Raw genomic sequence first — 24,666 nt, forward strand, 5'->3', positions numbered from 1 at the left:
TGAATACCAATAGATCTGTAAAACATGTGGATTGACCAATTAGATCTGTAAAACATGTGGATGGACCATAGAACTACATTCAAACACTACATTTCCCATACACCATATGTGGGTCGGCACTGCGGCTGCGCAGTCGTCGAAAACAGCCGAAGTACGAACCCTAAACATCGGCTGTTTTCGACGCGCGTCACCGTCGTACGGATGAAATACACATGCTGTTTTCGACGCGCGTCACCGTCGTACGGATGAAATACACATCGGCTGTTTGACGCGCGTCACCGTCGTACGGATGAAATACACATCGGCTGTTTGACGCGCGTCACCGTCGTACGGATGAAATACACATGCTGTTTTCGACGCGCGTCACCGTCGTACGGATGAAATACACATGCTGTTTTCGACGCGCGTCACCGTCGTACGGATGAAATACACATCGGCTGTTTGACGCGCGTCACCGTCGTACGGATGAAATACACATGCTGTTTTCGACGCGCGTCACCGTCGTACGGATGAAATACACATGCTGTTTTCGACGCGCGTCACCGTCGTACGGATGAAATACACATCGGCTGTTTGACGCGCGTCACCGTCGTACGGATGAAATACACATGCTGTTTTCGACGCGCGTCACCGTCCTACGGATGAAATACACATGCCGTTTTCGACGCGCGTCACTGTCGTACGGATGAAATACACATCGGCTGTTTTCGACGACTGCGCAGCCGCAGTGCCGAGTCACAGAAGACTAGCTAGCCAGCTAGCCGCTAGCTGAGCAGCTAGCTAGTAGCTGTGTCTCTTCATGACGTAAAAAAGACACTTTATTTGTTGTAAAACTTGCTTTATTTGAATCGACAGTTTATGTTAAATAATCTTCTATTTTTTAGAACAACAATAAAACACTTAAACACGTATTAATACCCATGAAGATAGATAAATTGACTAAACACAGACTTGACGGACTGACTGTAAAACACTGTTGTACGGAAGAAGTATAGTTCTACATCTGTCAGTAAAATTCCACCACCAGATGGCGTTAATACCCACTTTTCCATGCATTCTGCAACACACGCAGCTCAAAGCACTGGTTCCATATTTACGGCTCTATAGCAGTGATTCTCAACCCGTTTCATTTCAAGGACCCCCGGTTTTACATGCGTTAGTCTACGGACCCCCATTTAATGGCATTTATATCTCTGAGACCCCCATTTACATTGTAATATCAATGTTCATTTAACTCTGAGAGTGTACAAATGGAACCAAATGGACCTGTCTGTCTGATTGATTGTTTGACATTGACATATTGCAGAATTACAGTAGCCTACATTTCAAGCACAACTCAAAACAAAACTGTTAACTGTGGACGACACCATAAAGCAGTGGTTCCCAAACCTTTTCATGTCAAGGACCCCCAAATAAACACCAGTAGAATTCATAGTTTTATAATTATTATCGTTATAAACTTCATAGTTAGGCTATATAATTAGTATCGTTATAAACACCAGCAGCTAGAATGCATAGTTGTGTATTCTGCATGTGTCCGTGGTCACCACAAGGCGGCAAATATTTTGCGTGTATGTTCTAAATGTTACAGTCATTGTTGTGGCGAAGCAACGTGTGTGTGTGTGTGTGTGTGCGCGTGCGTGTCCAAATGGACCCATATTGTATTGATCAAAGTTTGCCCGTTATCTCTTATAGAGGGTATGCACATGCATAAAGTGAATGGCAAATCGAGTGGAAGACTGAGTGACAAAGTTAATTTAATGTTGTTTAAAGTAATTTAATGCAATCAAATAGGACTTTTCTGTTTGGATGTATGGGCTGTCAAGGCCAGAAAGTAGTTTTTTGCCACTCAGTGGGGCAGTGGGCATTCCTGTATAACTTACAGTTATGATGATGATGATGTCACGTGCATATATACCCTCTATTATCTTATTGGTCCTTGAGCTTTATCACATTCTACACATTTTATCTAGATTTACATACATAGCATCCATCTAGAATCTAGATGGATGCTTCTAGATTCTAGATGTAGATCTGTTATCTCTCTTATTAGTCCGGGAGCATTATATCACATATCTAGATGTCTCATCATACATTATCTGTTATCTCCCCTATTAGTTTTATCTATATATAATATTAAACACATGCAAAATAACTGACTAACTAAAAATAACGAATTAACGAAAACAAATAACTATAAACCAACTAATTAAAAATATTATTCATTATTTATTTATACATTTAATAATATTATTTCACGCTTTCCATCGGTACATTTATGAACCGTGGTATGACGGTGTAGAAAATAGCAGATCTACAAGCCCACAAGGCGTCGCGGATGCAACGCATTGGGGGTTTGTAGATCTGCTATTTGTTGAACAAAATGGACCCTGACCCACCCACCCCCTTTTTCCCCTCACTATAGACTAGACACTAGAGTATGTTTTTTCCTTTTTACCTCCTCTAAATGTTATGATGAATTGAACATGGTGGACCCTCATGTAAAAAGTGTAGGGACCGCAGCCGCGTCAATGCGCTTGTCGTTGACTTCTCCGCGTGTACAGGAAAAAGCAAAAAAACGCAGTTCTCATTGAAAATGAAGTATAGGCGCCTTAAATCACTGCTCGTTTGAAAACACCTTTAGACGCATTAAGGGCCCTTAATGCTATGAATGATTATGGAACATCTTTCATTATACACTCTATATTATTATTATTACAATATTAGACCTAAACATGGTCAGGGTAGATTTCTCATCAATACAATACGATAAATATTGCACAACGTGAGCAAAAAGTACAATCCTGGGTCGAGACCAATTCTATGCAGAATTACAACTCAATACTACACATTTTATGTTCAACCTTTTCTTTGAAATTTAAACACTGGCAACTAATACAAAAATAAAACACCAGTACATTCACAGTCAAATACTTGAACTCTGAAGAGTGTAGTAATGGAACCAAATGAACCCTGATGGGTCCAATTTTGGTTAAATTAACACCAACAAAGAGTGGACAGATGTTCACTCACACTTCACTTTTCATTACACACTTTGGACTTAAGGTTGGCCCATTCTGGGCGGGAACCCCTTTTGGTGTTTTAAGCATCATGTTACACTTTAGCTATTGAAAAATAGCAGATCTACAAGCTCATAGGCACTCGGTGCTTGTAGATCTGCTATTTTTGGAGAAAAAATAAATCGAGAAAATGTGGTGCAAATCTTTGAATATATATCCTTTCAGAGCGAATGTTTTTAACTCATATCTTTGCTTCTGGGGGGGGGGGGGGGGGGGGGTTCAGATGTTCAGATGGGGGGTTGGTTGGTGGCCGACTACATAGCCTATAGATTTTAACTGAACATCTATAGCAATCATTACTATCATTGCAATGTAAAGCTTTACACTTTTTGGTTTACAATAAATACTTTTGTTTCGTCCAAAAATCCATCTTTTAAATCTGTGGTTCCCAAAGTGGGGTCCGGGGACCCCCAGGGGTCCTTGGGGGAGTTCCAGGGGGTCCCCAGCTAAATGATAGTTAGGAACCAAATGGAACCCTTATGGGTCTGTAACTCTGAGAGTGTAACACATGGAACTAAATGGTACTCTCTAATTGTGCAAAGCAACTCGACACATCATCAAATTTGTACACTCTCAGAGTTAAATTAACATTGATTTTACAATATAAATTGGGGGTCCCAGGGAGAGAAACCCCATTAAACGGGGGTCCGTAGACTAATGCATGTCAAACTGGGGGTCCTTGACATTAAACGGGTTGCGAATAAAATCTCTTATGGGGTCTCTGGCATATCTTTTAAATAATCTTCTCTTATGGGGGTCCCTGGCATATCTTTTCAAATGGGGGTCCACGGGAAAAAATTGTGTCAATTTGAGGACATGAATAAGTTTGAGAACCACTGTTTTATACATATATTATGAAGTACAGATTGTGCTTAAAGCAGTGCCATTGTAGCGCTGAACTGTATACGGCAACATAGAAAGGTGAAATAGTTTGACTCAACAGTGATTGGCATAATATGCATTATGTATATCATAATATATGGTATACATTATATAATTATAATATAATATGTGACCAGATTTGACTGAGAGCCTGCTGCCATCGCGCAAACTCCAGCTTTTCACCAATGGAGAAAAGCTTATTTAAAAAAAAAAAATTAATAGCACAGGCAGACTCTTCACATACTAGAGTATGTCTGAAATAAGTGTCAGAGCTGAAATAGACATGTAAATATGTAAGGGCGCGCCTCCGCGTCTTGGCCGACGTCTCCACGTACTGGACGCCCCATTCGGCGGCTCGGCTCGTCACCTCGTCGGCCGACACCTGGCGCCGATCCTCCAGGTCCGACTTGTTCCAGGAGAGGAATTCCCTCCTCCTCCCCCTTCACACGCAGGATCTGCTCCCTGAGACGCACGCACGCACGCGCACACGCACACGCACACGCACACACACACACACACACACACACACACACACACACACACACACACACACACACACACACACACACACACACACACACCTTTATTTGTATTCACATTTTACAAGAAATTTCTTGAACACAAACAGTAGTGGATGCGCAAACTTGAGAAAACTCTATAACAAGTGCTTCAGATACAGATCACGGGTACAGAAAGCATCGCCTTCTCCATATATGGCGACTGCCAAATATTGCAGACACTGAACAGAATTTTGCCGATGCCTGATCAGCTCTCGGCTTGGGCATGCCTGCAATCTGCAGGCCCCTCACGACTGATTTGTGGACATTACCGAGGCTTCCAAATATGAACACAAGTAGTTTACATCTGTAGCCAAGCTGCATAATAGCATCCTTAAGACGCTGGTACTTAAGCACCTTGGTAAGGAATGCCTCTTCCATACTGTGGTCAAATGTACATGCCACTTCCAAAATGGTCACTTCTCTACTGTCCTCATCAACAACAACAATATCTGGTGTATTAGCTGTGACATCTGAAAAAGCATCATTTTCATTATTGTGCATGAACATGGCAGTTGAGAAACGTGAGTGCTTATACATTTTGGCAGATGATGAAACATATGAACTTATGTCCTTAGCTAATAGGTCAACAATTCTGTCGTGCCGAGCAATGTACATCCCCTTATATACATAGCAGCCATTAAGAATATGTGACAGTGTTTCTGTAAGTGGAGTGTGGTCATGGTGCAGACAATGAGAAGGAAACGTGTTAGGGTACCACAGAGAGAGATTGAGTCTGGTTGGAAGGACCTGTAATCTGGCTTTGACTGTAAAGGTGACTATGTCCTCATCGACTGCATAATTCTTGAATATTGTATGAGATACGGTGTGGTCTGCATCGGGAAGGCAAGCTAGCTTCCCTTGTAGTTTTAAACCAGTCCAGTGTTGTTGTTGTTTTTGCTGTTGTAGCATTATAAGGTACCTCCGTGCATTGACTGGTGATACATGGTGTTCCGTATCAATTACAGTATACAGTACTCCTTACTGAGATCGAACAGCTGGTAATAATGTCCTCAGAAACTGCTACAGATTCAGAGTCAGGTCGAACCCAGCACAGAGATACTCCAGTTCTCACACAGAGGTCATTGAGGTCAGGCCAATCTGACGACACCCCAAACCCAGTAGCATGTGAGTCCATTTTAAGGTTGGGCCCCAGGAAACTTGGCTCGCCCTCTGCTGCCAGGACGGCACTTTACGCCGTTTCATATCTAGAAACAGAGAAGATCTAGAAAGTTCCCTGACAGTCGTGTCATCACTGTTTAGCATGTTTATCAAGTGAGCCAGCCTTGTGGCGTTATATATCCACTCCACGTTCGGCACGCCAAACCCAACGTCCTGTTTGGACTGGAAAATAATGTATCTGGTGGTGTGGGTGTTGAGCCCGAACCACTTCCTCACAGAGTGAACTACACTGTCATTTAGATCACTAAGTGTTTTACATGCCAGATGAACGTTGGAGAAGAGGTGTTGTACTCTAGTCAGGGCAACCTGCCTGATAGCCTCCAACTTCATCAGCAGTGGTAGTGGTGAAGCGTCAATCAGGTTCAGCCTAGCTGTAAACTCAGATGTAACGTACTCAACCTGTTCTTTCCATTCCCCTGCAATATTAAACCTATGCCCTAGGTAGTTGTATGACTCATGTAGGTCATACACACGTATGGGCTGTGAGTTGATGGTGAACTCAGGGGTTTTGTCAGCCTTAGACTTATACCAGCGGTTGCCACCACTAGGCCTCTGGTAGAGAACAGCACACTTAGTGTGTTTTGCCTCTAGACCGGACCAGTCCAGAAATCTATCTGTTCTAGCGAGCATGTTTTTAATAACACTCTCTTCCCGAGAGGCTAACTGTACGTGGTCCTCATAACCCTGGATGGGGTTTGGGGACAGCACATTGGGTGGGGCACAGTCACACAACCACTTAATCCACCCATTGATGGCAAGAACAAAGTTAATGGCACTCCATGGGCAGCCTGTTGTAATGCCTACTTGGAGAGGTATTGGGTCTGTCAGCTGTTTCCCACAGATGACTTGTATGAATGATGTTTCATACACATCCCTAATAATGTCAATAAATACCCCAGGTAGATGTATTGATTCTAAGGCATTAATCATTACATTATGGGTCAGAGAACCAAAAGCATCACGGAGTATAATTTACAGGATTCATGTTTAAAATCATCGATCCCAGTTTTAAGACAGAAAACATGTTCATTCATCCCCTGTCTATTTATGTATGCTTTCTGCTTAGGTGACAAGATGCCATTGTCTGTCAGCCAGGGAAGCACACAAGACAGGATACATTTCATGAACACTTTATAGATGGTGGGGAGGAGGGAAATGTCTCTCCATGTAGATGGATCATCAGGTACATTGTCTTTTTCTGGGATACAGTGAATCATGGCTCCTTTCCAGGATTCGGGCACTCTCTTATTGTCCAGGCAGACATTAAAGATGGATGTTAATTTCTCACATGACTGTGCAGTCTTAAGACTTTCATAGGTTACCCCATCTATGCCACTGGCCCTGTCATTTGGTAGGCTGTGCAAAACAGACCCTACTTCATCAGGTGTAAAGTGGGAGGTGATGGGAAAGGCAGCGGGCCGTACTGGTTGTAGGCTATTTTCCCACGGTGGTAATGGGAGTGGATCACTGATCATTGTCTGGCTGCGACATTTATTTTCATAGTGGTTTTTAACCATCGTGGCGTCACTGGGGCAGGGAGGCGGGTCGGGGTACTCGCTGTCATTTAGAATGATCTGAATCGCTTTCGATCGTCTGTGCTGCCACAAGAAGGAAAGTTTGTTCCTACTCACACGTTTGTGGCGCACCCGGGTTGTACTGGAGCTGAGCTGGGGCTGAATTATGTCACGTACGTAACACAATTGCCCCTCGATCCATTCCGCAGCGGTAGATTGACTCAGAGCCTCGGGGAGGGGGCGGCTGAGAGGAAACTTTTTCAGGATCCGCATCACACACACACACACACACACACACACACACACACACACACACACACACACACACACACACACACACACACACACAGTCAGTTTGTGGGAGGGGAGATAAAAACGGAATAGTAAAGGAGACGAGGCTGGCAGACATACAGCTTCACTCACTGTGGCTGGGCAGATACAATGTATCCACTCAAAGCACAGAAACATCAACGGACAGTGAAAAGGTTAATAATGTAGTAGTAGTAGGTGAGAACATTAGATTGGATGAGGCCAAACCAGCCTCAAATAGGAAGGTCACGCTAATGAGACTAGGTGGGTGGTGTGGGGCGGCGCTAGAACATGACACGGAACTAATATATTTTATGATGAACGACGGCACCGCTCACAGGGTCTGGTCACTAGATGTCCAAAGGGCCAAAGGAAAACTAGATGTCCAAAAGAGCTAATCAGATGACTGGAGGAGGGCGTTTGGTGGTGTCCTACCTGTGACGTTGATAGGGACAATGTCTGTGGGCACGTTCTTGGCCACCTGCCTCATCTTCTCCTCCGGGGTGGGCAGGGGGGGCGGGGCCTTTTTCCACGCCGCCTGTCCGTCAGGCACGTCCACGCCGTCCTCCTCCTCCTCGTCCCCGCGGGGGGGTCTGGGGCCTCATGGAGAGCAGGGACGACGAAGCCGTGGACTGCATGGGGGGAGAGAGAGACAGAGAGAGGAGGTTAAAATGAGAGAGCCTGATTTAACCTTGTTGATCAACTGTCTTTGAGATTGGGCTTCAGGCTACACACCTGAGCCTCTGAGGAGAGGACAGGTTTGTGTGTGTGTGTGTGTGTGTGTGTGTGTGTGTGTGTGTGTGAGTGAGCGAGCGTTGCACATCTGTGGCTGCTCTCTGTTTACTACTAATCTTCTTCAGAGCAGTTGAGCGCACCCAGAGACACACACTCATGGGTTATTATGTATCCAAAGGCTGTGACCTTTAGAAGCCGGGGGTGCAGTAAACATGTTCATGGTCAATCACACCCGAATGGTTGCATGTGCGCACGACACACGCGCGCACACGCACACGCGCGCTCACACACACACACACACACACACACACCCCCCCCCATGCAGGCGAGGAGGGGATCTGAATAGATTGTTGCTACAACGTGAATCCTTTTGGATTTACACTTTAAATACAATGTCCCCAAAGGGAATGAACGAGGACTTCCCCATCAGCCATTTTTTTAAATAATGTCTTTATCGTATGCTGTATATATTTGAATTGTTGCCTAAGTAATAATACCTGATTATGTGAATCACGGTCTTAGATTCTATAATAATCATGATGTCTGTCACATTTTACAATTTAGGCATTTAGCAGACTCTCTTAATCCAGAGTGACTTACATTAAGCAAGAACAAAAAAAGCATGGGAATACATCACATAAAAACATTTATCAAGAAACATGCGTAAGCTATGAAAGTAACGGTGGAATATCTATATAATGAAACATTACATATAAACTATACATATCAGGGCTCGAGATTAACGGCGTCCCGACGTCCCGGGGACGGTAAAATATCTATATAATGAAACTATACATATAAACTATACATATATACTACTATGCTATACATATGTACTATGCCGTGCTATGACTACATACAATGCAATTATAGTGCTGTCTACATAACATGCTATAAGTCTGTATCAAAGACTGGGAGTGATGCTGCAGTTCTGACTGCAATGGGAAGTGCATTCCACGGGGCAGCCCGTGCCCTATACACACACACACACTGATTAAGGTAAGCTGTGTATGGTTAATTGCTTCTCTGTGGGTGGTAGGATCCTCCCCTATAAAGGGGAGACTGCAGGCAGAGCTAGTCAGTGATGCTCGGGCAGGCATCATGCTGACAGCCCAGTGAGAGAGCTGCTAGGGCCCAGTCCAGGGGCATAGCCTAGTGCAGTTTGGTTATTTTTCCATTGTCCTAAGTTTTGCATTAGGTATTCTTGAGTTCTTCATTTTGTACTTTTGGCCAGTATTGTTTTTGCAGTTTGATATTCTTTCATTGTGAATATCTGCACCGGAGCTAAAGTTGGGAGAAATAAAATCCACAAAAAGCATCGCTGACTGTTTTTGGAGCCTTGGCCCTCGGGCAACTTCACAATGTCCTTTTGCTTATTCCACTGTTGTGGATTTGAGAAATGTGGATTTGTACTGTATTTAATGATATTTCATTAATTGATCTAATGACCATGTTGTGTTGGTTCCACCCACTGACTACTAACGTGAGTACAGCATCTTGCAATGGGTCTGGTCCACAAGATTCGATACACCACTAGGATACCCATGTACCTGTCTAGATACTTCCTTAATGTAAACGAAGTCCACACCCACAACACCAGAGGGAGTGCAACAAACCATGTACAACCCAGATTTCGCTCCTATGCCACCAAAATGTGAAACGCCCTACCAACAGTCATTAAGACATGTGAATCCCTTGACTCCTTCAAAACCGCTCTCAAAGGGCACCTACGGATGGCTGCAATTCGAAACTGGCCTCTGTAAAATCTGAATCCCCCTACCCCCCCCCCCTTTCCCCTCACTGTATATGTATCTTTTCCCTTTTGCTTCCTTGATGAATTCCTGTTCTGTTCTTTAACTACATAGAAATGTCTATTTGTATGTCTCTAAATGTTTTGATGAATTGAACAATGTGGACCCTGTTGTAAACAAGTGTAATGCTTAATTGGGTCGTCCACTCACAGTTAACAGTCTTTGTATTGAGTTTGTACTTGAAATGTACTGTAATTCTACAAACTGTTAATAAATATTTCAATCAATCAATCAAACCCGTGGCCGTGGGTGTCTATTTAAGTGGGTGGATCACTGACATATTGAGTTTGACCAGATGAAGAGCCTAACCCTCTAGGTGGCGCTGTCCTACAGGAGGACAGTTATTAAACAATGTTTTTGAGTGTAAAATCAGCCATTACGACGGCATCAAGGCCCGCCAAAATACATTTTAGTCGACTAAATCAACCATAGATTTAGTCGACTGAAATCTTATGACATTTAGTCGACTAAAACTAGACTTAACACCAAGACATTCCGGGTCGACTAAAAACTAAACGAAAACTATACATTCGAGAGACAAAAAACGTCTAAAACTAAAAATCATTTAACCCGGGAACCCCTTTTGGCGTTAGCATTATGTTATGCTTTAGCTATTGAAAAATAGCAGATCTACAAGCTCATAGCGCGCCACCGAGTGGCGCGCTACGAGCTTGTAGGTCTGCTATTTTTGAAAAAAATCGAAGAACGACTGACATAGAAACATAGCTTTTTCAGAAAACTGTCAGGATGTAGACGACGTTTTTAGAATCTGATCTCAGGTCAAAACGGGTTAACCCATTTTTTGACCCACTTTTGGTGTTAGCATCATGTCGTGCTTTAGCTATTGAAAAATAGCAGTGGCGCGCTACGAGCTTGTAGGTCTGCTATTTTTGAAAAATCGAAGACACTTTTAGAATCTGATCTCAGGTCAGAATGGGTTAATAATGAAACTGTCAGGACCTGCGTGAGCACGGCGAGCGGCGGTGGTGAGGTGACCACCGCTCCGGTGGTGAGCTGACCACCGGAGCTGAAATAACGTTGAGCGGTGGTGAGTAAAAACAGAGAGAAGGGCTGGAGCGGTGGTTTGCTCTTCACCGCGGCTCAGTGACGTCATGTTGTAGTTCGGTGGTCACCCCACCCCCGTAAATCCAGACTATGTATGAGCCTTAACACTCACCCAGACAGCCCCCCCCCCCCCACCATGGTGTAGAGTCTAACACTCACCCAGACAGGCCCCCCCCCCACCATGGTGTAGAGTCTAACACTCACCCAGACAGGCCCCCCCCCCACCATGGCGTAGAATCCGGGGGTGACGCAGTCGGCTCCCGGGCGGCACCAGTTCTTGAAGATGATCCAGTGGTGGTGGTGGAACGCCATCTGCTCCACGGCGATGCCCACCATGCGCCGCCATGCTGGGGATGAACAGGCCCGACGGGATCTGGGGGAGGGGGAGGGGCACATGGGGGAGGGGGAGACATGTGAGACATGAGACCATAGACTGTAAAAAATATGGACAAAGCGTTCTCCGGGTCTAACATGAACGTAAAATGAAGCCTGAAATCGCTTCATTGTAAATCGCCATCTTTCTAGATCCGTTTGGTACCAGCTGGCCATTGGCTGGCTCCGTTTTGGACCAGCTGGCCATTGGCTGCCCAGACAACGAGGCGGGACTTCCCCCCTTCTTCTCCGTTGGTTTTTATTTTGACTCGAGTGGGAGGGGAATCCCGATCATAGACTGTAACGGTAGCCACGCCCCTCAGAACATACGCGATGTTTTTTTTTCTTTATGGTCATTTTTTTAATTAATGGGACCATAATTTTCCAAAAAGAATATTATGACATTAGAAATGAGACTTTAAACTAGTGACTGGAAGAAGAAAGTATTCATGACCATGTTTATTAAGGTAATACAGTCTAGGTGAAGTTGGGCCAAAATACATGGGCCTCTATGGAGCTATGGGGCTTTTTGGGTCCAGCCCAGCGCCACAACAGGCCATTATATGAACTACCGATTTCAAATGAGGCTTCACGAAATATCTGGCTGACTGCCCCCCCTGCATGAGACTGAACAATTAACCCATTCTGACCTGAGATCAGATTCATAGAGGTTTCCACTGGACACACACTGACTGTCTGACTAAAATTAATTTACGGCTGTTATCAAAGCAGACCTGGGCTTCCAGAACACCTCAACAGTGCCACAGGCTGATCACCTCCATGCCACGCCCCATTGATTGATTGATTGATTGATTGAAATATGTATTAACAGTTTGCAGAGTTACAGTACATTTAAAGCACAAACTCAATACAAAGACTGTTAACTGTGAGTGGACGACCCAATTAAGCATTACACTAATACAACAGGGTCCATGTTCAATTCATCAAAACATTTAGAGACATACAAATAGACACTTCTATGTAGTTAAAGAACAGAACAGGAATTCATCATAAAGGAAGCAAAAAGGGAAAAGAAACATATACATTACAGTGAGGGGAAAAGGGGGGGGGGTGAAAATGTGTGAAATAATGTGTTCAAAAGTAGCCCAGACCAAGTAGTAACTGCATACATTAATATACTTTTCAGATTTCACATTTCTCGTTTTAAAAAAATCATTTTTTTAGTGGTCTCGTAAAATATTCTAATTCATTGAGATGATGATGATGATTTTATTTTCATGAGCTGTACTCTGTAGCTCATCAAGATTAAAACAAAAAAAATGTTTTAAATACTTCACTTTATGAGTTGAGAATAATGGAATGGAAGTTTCACTTTTTGAATTATATTACAGGTGAAAATGAACTTTTACAAAATATTCTAATTCATGAGATGGAGCTGTAGAAACAGTTTAGAAGCCTTTTTTCTTTTTAAATGGGCTTAGTTATTTAACCCTAATTTAACCGCAGGAACCCCTTTTGGTGTTTTAAATATTATTATTGTAAATATGTTATTATTTAGCTATTGAAAAATAGCAGATCTACAAGCTCATAGCACGCCACCGAGTGGCGCGCTATGAACTTTCAAAAATAGTGAAGAGGATTTAGAATATTTGTTTTTAATTTTGAGGTCTAATTCTGAGGCCTAAATGGGGTTTAAGAGACGGTATACCTTCATGCCGAACGTGAATAATAATAATAATATAATAATATTTATTATTAATATACCTTCATGCCGAACGTGAATAATAATAATAATAATAATATAATAATAATAATATTATTAATATACCTTCATGCCGAACGTGAAGATGGTGATGACGATCTTGAAGACCAGCGCCAGCGCCAGCTGCCAGAGGGCGCTGTAGACCCCGGAGCCCGCGGGCCTGTCGGGGATGTTGTCCACGGGCCGCGACATGTTGGGGTTGTTGACGTAGTCGCACAGCTCCGACGTGCTGCGCCGCGTGTACGGGTTAGGGAACGCCACCAGGGCCGTGATGCAAGTCACCTCCAGAACCGGGTACCTGGGGGAGGGAACAGGGTTTAGTGTCACCTCCAGAACCACCTCCAGAACCACCTCCAGAACCGGGTACCTGGTGGTTGCGGACCAAATACATATAACAAAGATTTGAGGCACAGTTTCACGACTTTAAAAAAATAGCTTGTAGATCTGCTATTTTTCAACAGTTAAAGTATAACATAATGCTTGGAACACCAAAAGGGGTTCCTGTTTTGAACAGGTTAACGGTGGTTACCTGCCCAGCTGGGTGGTCTTAGAGGTGGTCTTAGAGGTGGGTTTAGAGGTGGTCTTAGAGGTGGTCTTAGAGGCGGTCTTAGAGGTGGTCTTAGAGGTGGTCTTAGAGGTGGGTTTAGAGCTGGTCTTAGAGGCGGTCTTAGAGGTTCCTACCTGCCCAGCTGGGTGGTCTTAGAGGTGGTCTTAGAGGCGGTCTTAGAGGCGGTCTTAGAGGTGGTCTTAGAGGTGGTCTTAGAGGCGGTCTTAGAGGTGGGTTTAGAGGTGGTCTTAGAGGTGGTCTTAGAGGTGGTCTTAGAGGTTCCTACCTGCCCAGCTGGGTGGTCTTGCGCCGTCGGCACCAGGCGATGTTGGCCCGGATGAAGAGGGTCCCCCACAGCCCGCCGAACACGCCCAGCAGGATGAACGGAACCAGCTCTGCCATGTACCTGTTTATATTGGACAGAACCATGTAACCATGTAAAGTCAATGTTAATTTAACTCTGAGAGGGTACAAATGGAACCGTTATTATTCCTACCAGGGCGTGTGGTACTCCAGGTAGAACAGCACCAGACGGCTGTTCCCGAACGGGTTGATGGAGCGCAGGGTGAACGCCGCCACCAGGGCGGCGAAGAAGGACCGCCACAGCGTCTTCAGAGGGAAGTAGTAGCTCACCTGAGGAGGAAAAGACAGGGTTTAATAATAATCTTTATTTAAGGATATTCATCTTCACAGTTTGACTCCATAAAACGCTTTACCCACATTTTAATCAAATATTCTACGCTGGCAAGATTGTTTTATTACCTTTGCAGCATACGCGGAAATAATTTGTGCTTTAGATCCGTGAAAATGTGGCCGTCAAACTGTTAAGAGGATGGACAACTACTAAGTAAGTAGTCCCACTGTTGATATGCTCTGTGTGGCCCTCAGGTTAATATCGGAGTTTAATTACTTCAGTCTAAATTAGTAGCTTAATGAATAGTATAAAATTGTTATTGACCTTTTTTATGTCCGATGTATGTATATTTAGTTCATAGAGTAACTATAATTGAAGGCATTTGAAATTAAATTAAAATTTAACTTTTCAGGATTCCAAAAATAGCTGATCTACAAGCTTGTAGATCTGCTATTTTTGCTATGAAAGTAATATGCAATGTGGCCCTCCGGAGTGAGTGTGGAACTATAGTGGCCCTCCGGAGTGAGTGTGGAACTATAGTGGCCCTTCGGAGTGAGTGTGGAACTATAGTGGCCCTCTGGAGTGAGTGTGGAACTATAGTGGCCCTCTGGAGTGAGTGTGGAACTATAGTGGCCCTCTGGAGTGAGTGTGGAACTATAGTGGCCCTCTGGAGTGAGTGTGGAACTATAGTGGCCCTCTGGAGTGAGCGTGGAACTATAGTGGCCGTGATGTGACATTTTTCACAATCCTTATTGCTCTCTTTTGTAATATGACCAATGTTTTAAGTTACTTTTATAGGTATTACCCCAGATCTCCACACAATAATTAAGATATGGTAAAACCTGGAATAATACGGAATGTACAGTGCCCCTTGATTTAGAATTAGTTTTGATTTCCCCAGTATAGAGACAATTCTTGCCATCTTAGCTCGTACATATGAAATATGGGGTTTCCAGCTGATTTTGTGGTCTAGTATCACTCCAAGAAATGTTATTTGATAAACTCATTCTATATTTACAGTGAGTGTGGAGTGAGTGTGGAACTATAGTGGCCCTCTGGAGTGAGTGTGGAACTATAGTGGCCCTCTGGAGTGAGTGTGGAACTATAGTGGCCCTCTGGAGTGAGTGTGGAACTATAGTGGCCCTCTGGAGTGAGTGTGGAACTATAGTGGCCCTCTGGAGTGAGCGTGGAACTATAGTGGCCCTCTGGAGTGAGTGTGGAACTATAGTGGCCCTCTGGAGTGAGTGTGGAACTATAGTGGCCCTCTGGAGTGAGCGTGGAAATATAGTGGCCCTCTGGAGTGAGTGTGGAACTATAGTGGCCCTCTGGAGTGAGTGTGGAACTATAGTGGCCCTCTGGAGTGCGTGTGGAATTTGTGATAATGGGTAGATCTCTCACCGTTTGGGGGTTAGCGGCCCCCAAACCAAAACTGCTCGAGCGAGGGAACCACGACGCAGTGGAACGAGGATCATCGTAAAGTCGTGTCGCTCGCCACCGCCACACAGAGAGAACGGGAGTGTGTGTGTGTGATAAAGCTAATCATTGAATGAGTATGTTTCTATACACGCATGTTGAACGATTATATGTCAATAAAGCTTATTTTGTGGTTGTGTGTGTGTGTGTGTGTGTGTGATTATACGTCAATAAATCATATTTTTGCATTTAGGACGACGCTGGTGCAGGTGTTGTGTCTGGAGGTAAGATTATTTATTTTACTTGTATTATTTACTTGTATTATTCTAAATACATTAGGCCTGTTGTAATTGGTGAGACTTGTTACATTCAAGTTGGCGTACTGTGTAAATGTATTTTTTTTGCATATCATATAAATAAATATATCTATTTATTTGATGTTTCTAGGTGCTGAGATCAGCCAGCCTCAACCCTCACCCCCCAGATCCAGTCCAGCAAGGCCTGGAAAAGCCAAAGGCAAAGGCAAGGGTAAGAGAAAATACATTTGTTTTGCTTTATTTCTAAAACTTTTACACATCACATGTGACTTCATTCATCAGAATTGCCAGCATAAGAGCATCATTGCCATCTAGTGGTTGTTCATCGGACTACATGTTCGTTATGTTTGCCTAAATGTTTTCTGTGTGGATACATCAGCACATTATTTATTTTACTTATTTATTTTAAATACATGTAGGCATGTGTAGACCGCTTATCTGTACTCGGGGGCAACAGCTCCACCAGATGTCACAACAGTATTGCATTTTATCTAAGTACATGTAGGCCTATTGTAAATGCATATATTGTATTTCTATTAAATAGAAATAGAAATTGTATGTCTGTTCCTGGTGAAAGTAGAGTGTTACAGCTTTCATTTGATATATGGTATGTCTCTGTCACTATAATAGAAGTATGCTGTGTACAAACAAATGAAGATAACTACCAAAGGATTTTCCTAGAGGCCTGTTTAGGGTGAAACCTCTGGGTAAAGAGGAAATGCTCCTCTTTCAATTGGTATATTCCGTGACATGTTCACATTATTACAAAAATATGCTATGGGTATATAAATGTGACTGGTCAAAACTTTGAGATGTTTTTCTAAAGTGTTGGACTCATTCAAAAGCCTATATTTTGAAAACTGAAAAGGATAGAAAATGTATCTCTTTTCCTGGTGAAAGTAGAGGATTCTAGCTTTCATTTGATGTCTGACATGGTATTGCATTATATAACACAGCATAATGATATGTGTCTTGTAATATGAATGATCAAAAACGAGATACTGAAAAGTGCTAGACTGAAAAGTGCTAGACTCATTCAAATGGCTACATTTTGAAAAGTAAACATGATATAAATTGTATGTCTGTTCCTGGTGAAAGTAGAGTGTTACAGCTTTCATTTGATATATGGTATGTCTCTGTCACTATAATAGGGAATATGTTATGGGCATAATAGAAGTGTTCTGCAAACAAATGAAACGAAATACCAAAGCATTTTCCGAGAGGCCTGTTTAGGGTGAAACCGAGCTGTATAAAACTGCCTGTATCTAAAGAACGCAACATGCTACAAACATAACAAAAAATTCTGAGTAAAGAGGAAAGATTCCCCTTTCATTTGAGATGATATTGTCACATTATGAAATAATATGCAATGGGTCTTCAAAGTTCAATTTCCGGCAAATGAGAAGAATGACTGGGATAAATTAGGGCAGTCAAACTGTTAATTTGAACCCACCTCTTCCAGACTGAAGAGAACTCCTCCAATAGGAGCTCCGAACGCCACCGACACCCCAGCGGCCGCTGCTGCTGATAGGACCTGTTCAGAGACACATACAGCGGTTTAACGTTTTGGCTGCTTCTGATTGGACCTGGTCAGATAAACATGCACCCTTAATGATTGGACCTGGTCAGAGACACATACACCCTTAATGATTGGACCTGTTCAGAGACACATACAGCCTTAATGATTGGACCTGGTCAGAGACACATGCACCCTTAATGATTGGACCTGGTCAGAGAAACATGCACCCTTAATGATTGGACCTGGTCAGAGACACATGCACCCTTAATGATTGGACCTGGTCAGAGACACATACACCCTTAATGATTGGACCTGGTCAGAGACACATGCACCCTTAATGATTGGACCTGGTCAGAGAAACATGCACCCTTAATGATTGGACCTGGTCAGAGACACATACACCCTTAATGATTGGACCTGGTCAGAGACACATACACCGTTCATGTTTGGTTACAACACTCGCCCGAACACTTTTATTAATAATGTGCATTCCTCCATCTTCCATCACACCTATTTTACACATTTGCATAAAACGCAGTCAACGTACGTTGACTACTGTTCTTCACTGAGGAAAGCTGAATCAAAACTGAGCTCATATGTAGTTTATATGTATAGTTTCATTATATAGATATTCCACTGTTACGTTCTTAGCTTACGCATGTTTCATGATAAATGCTTTTATGTGATGTATTCCCATGCTTTTTTGTTCTTGCTTAAAGTTCCACTTCACCACTTTTCAACCTATCTTCATATAAAATGGCACGATTTCTTTCTACTCGTCGGTGTCTCATAGGAGGGCTGTGGGCAGTTTAGAAACCGTCTTCCAGTGACATCTTCATTAGGCAGATTTTCTTTTTTTTTAAGTTTTGTTTACAAAAATGTTTAGATTTTCATTAGCGTGAGAACGATGGCTTCCATTTTCGCATTGCAACTTTCCAGGACTAGAAGGCCTGCAGTTTTTATTAGCTTGTATTCCCCATCATTAATGTAAGTCGCTCTGGATTAAGAGTCTCTGCTAAATGCCTAAATTGTAAATTGTATGATGACTAAAACGGAGGCTAAATATATTGACAATTTTGTCAACAAATACAAACAAGGCTAACGCCAGGGCTCCACCAGGCGCGTTGCATTTCCGTCGCGTCCTGCTCGCGTCATGGTCTTGATCTGTGTGGCAGAACATAGAAGAATAATACGTCTCGGTTAATGACAGTCAGGTTCAACTGGCTGACTGGCTGACTGACAGTGGGCAGTTCAGAAACCAGTCTGTGTCTCATAGGAGGGCTGTGGGCAGGTCAGAAACCAGTCTGTGTCTCATAGGAGGGCTGTGGGCAGGTCAGAAACCAGTGTGTGTCTCATAGGAGGGTTGTGGGCAGTTCAGAAACCAGTCTGTGTCTCATAGGAGGGCTGTGGGCGGTTCAGAAACCAGTCTGTGTCTCATAGGAGGGCTGTGGGCAGGTCAGAAACCAGTCTGTGTCTCATAGGAGGGCTGTGGGCAGTTCAGAAACCAGTCTGTGTCTCATAGGAGGGCTGTGGGCAGTTCAGAAACCAGTCTGTGTCTCATAGGAGGGCTGTGGGCAGGTCAGAAACCAGTCTGTGTCTCATAGGAGGGCTGTGGGCAGGTCAGAAACCAGTCTGTGTCTCATAGGAGGGCTGTGGGCAGGTCAGAAACCAGTCTGTGTCTCATAGGAGGGCTGTGGGCAGTTCAGAAACCAGTCTGTGTCTCATAGGAGGGCTGTGGGCAGGTCAGAAACCCAGTCCACCAGTGACCCGTCTGGACCTCTGCTCACCTCAGGGATCCCGGAGCCACAGGCGTACGGAGCGAACACTCTCACTAAGGACACGGCCAGGAAGGAGAACAGCAGAGCCCACAGGATGTACAGGAAGTAGTTGAGGAGGTACGACCCGGCTCCCTGGAGGAGGAAGATACAGAATACAGAATGATGTGGTTATGGTTATGGTTATGACCCCCCATCTGAAAACATGTAGTTCCAGGGACCCCCCCCCCCCCACCAGAAGCAAAGATTTGAGTTAAAAACATTCGCCCTGAAAGAATATATATTCAAAGATTTGTTCCACGTTTCCAAGATTTTTTTAAAATAGCAGAACTACAAGCTTGTAGATCTGCTATTTTTTTCAATAGCTAAAGCATAACATAATGCTATAAACACCAAAAGGGGTTCCCGCCCCAAAATGGCTTAAACTCCCAAACATGTGGGTACAGAATGCTGCTGACTGTGTTGCTGCGAGCTGGGTTTTCTGCACTCAGCGTTGCCGTTCTGAACGGGAGTGATCATTTAGTGGATTGTAGGTTTTGAACGAACCACCACTTAGTTACCACTTACGACCACGTTTATCCAGCCTGCCCCTCTGACTCCACTCCACTGTGGAGGTGGCTGGTAGCAGCCAGCTGAGTCATCGTGGTAGCCTGCCCTACATGTCACGCCAGACACACACACACACACACACACACAGTCACACACACACACACACACACACAGTTGGTATATGGTGTTCTTGCTTACCTTCTGGACATGACGCTAGTATGTCGCAGGGACTAACCCCCCCCAATCCAACCCTTGATGCTGAGCGTCAAGCAGGGACTGACCCCCCAATCCAACCCTTGATGCTGAGTGTCAAGCAGGGACTGACCCCCCAATCCAACCCTTGATGCTGAGCGTCAAGCAGGGACTGACCGCCCAATCCAGCCCTTGATGCTGAGCGTCAAGCAGGGACTGACCCCCCAATCCAACCCTTGAGTGTCAAGCAGGGACTGACCCCCCAATCCAACCTTTGAGTGTCAAGCAGGGACTAACCCCCCCCAATCAGACCCTTGAGTGTCAAGCAGGGACTAACCCCCCCCAATCAGACCCTTGAGTGTCAAGCAGGGAGGCACTGGGTCCCATTTTTAGAGTCTTTGGTATGACCCGGCCGGGGATTAAACCCCGACCTCCCAGTCTCAGGACGGACACTCTAACCACAAGGCCACTGAGCTGGTTCAGTTCTATACCTACATTTATATTTGTAGTACGGCGGTGTCGTTCGCCAAAAAGAGCAGATCTACAAGCTAACAACGTGTCGAGGCTCGATGCATTTTTAGCTTGAAGATCTGTTCCCCTTGCTTCTACCGCACCGCCCTCGGCCCTCCCCCTTTTAGCACTCTGTGCTCATATGCCGTGTGTGTCTGTTGTTCCCTCGCAGGCAGCACAGACTAGAGCGTCAGAGTGAACGCAGCATGATAGCGTCCCCGACACGTTTAATACTAAACTTATTTGTAAAGTTCGAACGCCAACTTTTAACCAAATGCGGGAGAAACACTGTTCACGGCTGCACGCACAAATAAAGAGTGCACGTGCGCACGCACATGACGGATTATTATCGGTCAAAACAATCCTTAGCGTCGCTTACAAAAGCATGTGTTGCACAGCATGAATGATATTAGTAATCACCGACCTGGCTGGATAAATATCAGTGGTCCATCCATTGTGTAACCTGCTTAACGAGCAGCGGTAGGCAGCCGAGTAAGTTACCAGCTTAGTAAATTAATAGTCTACCGTAGCTGTGTGTCAGATGTTCTGTCTGAAGCAGTCAAAGCCAAGGAGAATGTTACAATTTAATTCACAATCGATCATCTTGCCCAGCATCGAATATCACATGATAGAACAGCAGGATAAAAACGGATAGTCTGTCTATCCATCCATGCATCCATGAGCAACATAGATAGATAGCTATAGATAATAATTTAATTAAATTAATCTATCTATCTATCTATCTATCTATCTGCATTAAAAAAAAGTCTATCAGCATAAAAACAAATTGGTTATATAGATTGTATAAAAATAAACATAAAAATTATATCCTGATGAATATCAATATTTTGATAATTGCTGAAAAGATATTGTGATATAATATTTTGCCATATTGCCCGTCCCTACCTCATATCACTTTATTAAAGAAAAATCACACCAGTGTGAACCAAGTGGTGCAACTCCCGTGCGTCCAGCAGGTGGCAGCCATGTCACATACTCCTCTCGTTCCATGCTCACACAGACACACACACAAACACGTCACACAGACACACACACACGTACGTACCGGGCATTGTAAGCTGGATGTAGAAGTGGTTTGCACCACTTAATAAAAATCACACCTGGGTGAAGTGAGGGACACTCTTTATCATCATACATCATGAATCATCTCGTACATCAGAATACCTAGCTGTGATTGGTTTAATAGCTGGTTTGCATATTATGTACATATGACATTTTCCTTTCAATGTCAATGGCATTTAATGTTTTGATGTTTAATTTACGTCATATTTAGTTTATCGTCAATGGCAAATCATGAGATGTGTGGGGACTAAAGCTAGGTATACCGGTATACATATGAGGGGCTAGCGCCCCTCAAAAACACATTATTTGATAACTTTTCATCGTGCTCCTAAAATAATTTGTGTGCTACTAGATTTTTCAATTTAGTCGCACACGTGCTACTTGGAAAAATGCTAAGCGCCAAGCCCTGGTCGTAATACCGGGCACCACAAAGGGTTAATCTGGCCTGTGAAGGAAGTCGGAAGAGGCCCGGATAAGTATGAAGAGTTATTTACAAATAGAGCCTAATGCCACAGCAGTGAGGGGAGCTGTCTGTGGTCCTGAAGTCATAAACTAGTCTCACAGTCTGCATAATCTAGTAGTCCCACAGCCATGGGGGATCTGTCTCTGGTGCTGAAAGTCATAAACTAGTCCCACAGCCATGGGGGAGCTGTCTCTGGTGCTGAAAGTCATAAACTAGTCCCACAGCCATGGGGGATCTGTCTCTGGTGCTGAAAGTCATAAACTAGGCCTACAGCCATGGGGGAGCTGTCTCTGGTGCTGAAAGTCATAAACTAGGCCTACAGCAGTAAACAGTCACTATTTTGGGAGGAACAATCACCAAAAATAACAAATTCTGACGCGTTGTGAGCTTGTAGATTTGCTATATTTGTTGAAGCGACTTGGTGTACTGTAGACTGAACAAGAACACGGCAAGTATAGTGCAAGTGACACTGATGCATTCCAAAGTACTATCAAAATATTCTGAGGCATACACACACACACACACACACACACACACACACACACACACACACATGTTCATGTTGTGTCTACAATAATTTGAAAGTCCTGCATGACGGCAGAAGAGACTAACACAGTGACACACACACTATGCCCACTTCACTTCAATGCGCTTCTGAGAGTACACAGGTGAAACAAATTAATGAACGAGTGACAGCTAACGAACAAGCTACACTGCAGCCAGCAAGCTCACAGAGACATTGGTAAGCATTGGTAAGCACAATTACCATGTTTTTGGGGTTCATTTTGAAACCTGGTGCAGATCAGCTGTTTTCGGAGCACAAACAGCAGATCAGCCAGAAGCCACTTGACGCTCTGTGTGTGTGCGTGTGTGCGTGTGTGTGTGTGTGTGTGTGTGCGTGTACCTGGCCTGTCGGTCCATGCCTCTCCCTCCTCCTCTGTGAGGTTGCCCTGGGCCATCAGCTGTTCCCTGCTTGCAGCACATTACCCACGCTGCTCTGGTGTGCTGTCAGCTCCATCATGGGGGCCTGGGGGGAGGTTGAGAGTTAACCCATTCTGACCTGAGATCAGATTCATACGAGGTTTCCGCCGGACACACACTGGTCCTGATGAACCCATTCTGACCTGAGATCAGATTCTAAAAATGTCAGTCGTTCTTCGATTTTTCAAAAAATAGCAGACCTACAAGCTCGTATCGCGCCACTCGGTGGCGCGATATGAGCTTGTAGATCTGCTATTTTTCAATAGATAAAGCATAACATGATGCTAACACCAAAATGGGTGGCCGGTCAGAATGGGTTAAGTCAAGCACTTGTCTGTGTGCGTGCAAAATACCATCACTGTGTTGCATTGGGGAGGGGGGATAAATCATGTAACCTGTCAGGATGAATGACTTTTATAAATATGCATTCCGAAAGCGTTTTAGCTCAAGTCGCAAAAGAGAAAGTCATTGTTTGCCTGGTACCCAAACTAGTGAAAACAGCAGATCTACAAGCTCACAAAATGTCACTTTTTGCACTTTTTAGTCACCTGAAATGTTTGTGTGTCGAGTCGACTAAATGTCATGAGATTATTAGTCTGTTAGTTGATTTGGTTGAATAAAATGTACCACCACCAGATGGCTCCACTCAGGAGCCGACGCCATCTTAAAGAAAAAAAGTATACTCTTTAGACAGCTGTGAAGTGAGTGTGTGATGACTCATAGTCATCCACCATTAGTCCAGGCAATCATCTGTCAATGTAAACATTACTTTTCCACTTGCGAGGTCAGATTCAAGTTGTATTAACACTTACAGCGCTAGAGTTCTTATTTTGAAAAGCCACATTTCCAGTCTATCGGAAGTAGTATTATCCAAGCAAGCTGAACGGAGCCTGGGGAGGCCTTGTTTGCCATAAACCTAAAACGTTGATGTACTCCAAGTGCTGTGGGCTTGGAACAACTTTTTTTTAACCTTCATCCAACAATCATTGAAAGGAGCCACCCAGCTTGCTCCTTGAACTAAATCTCAATCCATGGTATTCTGAAAACGACACAGATTTCATCATCTTTTCCATTTATCTGATAGAAACGTTGAATTGAATTAAACTCTTAAACAGAGGAGAGAAATGTAAATAGATCTTCCGTTTGCCACGAGTCAAATGGACCTTTGTTTTTCAAGGGCTGAAAAGGCTCTCTGTGCAAGGAGCTTAGGGAAAAGGTCATCAATTTCTGGAAGGCTGGCACACACACCAAAGATCCCATCAATATTTAGGTTTGAGGGGCGCTAGCCCCTTCTCTGTCCAGCTTTGAGGGTTTGTGAAAACACACACATTGTTTTGCTACTGTTTCCTATGACTATTTTTGAGTGTTTCGCCTGTGTGTGTAACCCTAACCCTTGTGCACTCAACAAAAACCTTGATGACAAAACTGAGGACGCAAATCATGAGTTTTCTGA

At 43.9% G+C, this 24,666-nt stretch overlaps 1 protein-coding gene across 1 annotated transcript in view; it reads right to left on the reverse strand.

Moving 5' to 3' along the window:
• Window positions 1–2,671: 2,671 nt before the first annotated feature.
• The window catches only part of LOC310870932 (ras-related protein O-RAL-like), an 84,280-nt gene continuing 62,285 nt past the window's right edge, over window positions 2,672–24,666 (reverse strand). Inside the window, exon 4 of the mRNA XM_083782314.1 lies at window positions 2,672–3,974. The gene's annotated coding sequence lies outside the window, so the exon portion shown is untranslated. The remainder of the gene's footprint in view (window positions 3,975–24,666) is intronic.

Source organism: Protomyctophum parallelum (genome assembly GCF_964188405.1).
Source record: "Protomyctophum parallelum genome assembly, chromosome: 14".
Taxonomy (NCBI): Eukaryota; Metazoa; Chordata; class Actinopteri; order Myctophiformes; family Myctophidae; genus Protomyctophum; species Protomyctophum parallelum.